General features: G+C 49.1%; 1 non-coding gene across 1 annotated transcript; it reads right to left on the reverse strand.

The window, feature by feature from the left end:
* TRNAC-ACA (transfer RNA cysteine (anticodon ACA)) lies at positions 1-72 on the reverse strand. The gene has a single exon. It is a non-coding gene; the product is annotated as a tRNA-Cys (tRNA).
* Between the last annotated feature and the right edge of the window lie 315 nt (positions 73-387).

Raw genomic sequence — 387 nt, forward strand, 5'->3', positions numbered from 1 at the left:
TTCCCAACCCAGGGATCGAACCCGGGTCTCCTGCATTGTAGACAGGCGCTTTACCATCTGAGCCACCAGGGAGAGGAGATGTGAGTATGAATATATCCCCAAATTTTCTCTATCTTAAGAGTATTAATGAATGTGTTGTCAATGAGGTGCATGTGTGTGTGCTCAGTTGTGTCCGACTCTTTCGGCCCCCCATGGACTGTAGCCCATCAGGCTCCTCTATCCATGGAATTTTTCAAGCAAGAATACTGGAGCAGGTTGCCATTTCCTTCTCCGAGGGATCTTCTCAACTCAGGGACTGAACCCATGTCTCCTGTGTCTCCTGCACTGCAGGCAGATTCTTTACCTGCTGAGCCACTGGGGAAGCCTAAGCTATACCTCCATCTATAA

This window comes from Ovis canadensis, chromosome 16, assembly GCF_042477335.2.
Source record: "Ovis canadensis isolate MfBH-ARS-UI-01 breed Bighorn chromosome 16, ARS-UI_OviCan_v2, whole genome shotgun sequence".
NCBI classification, from domain to species: Eukaryota; Metazoa; Chordata; class Mammalia; order Artiodactyla; family Bovidae; genus Ovis; species Ovis canadensis.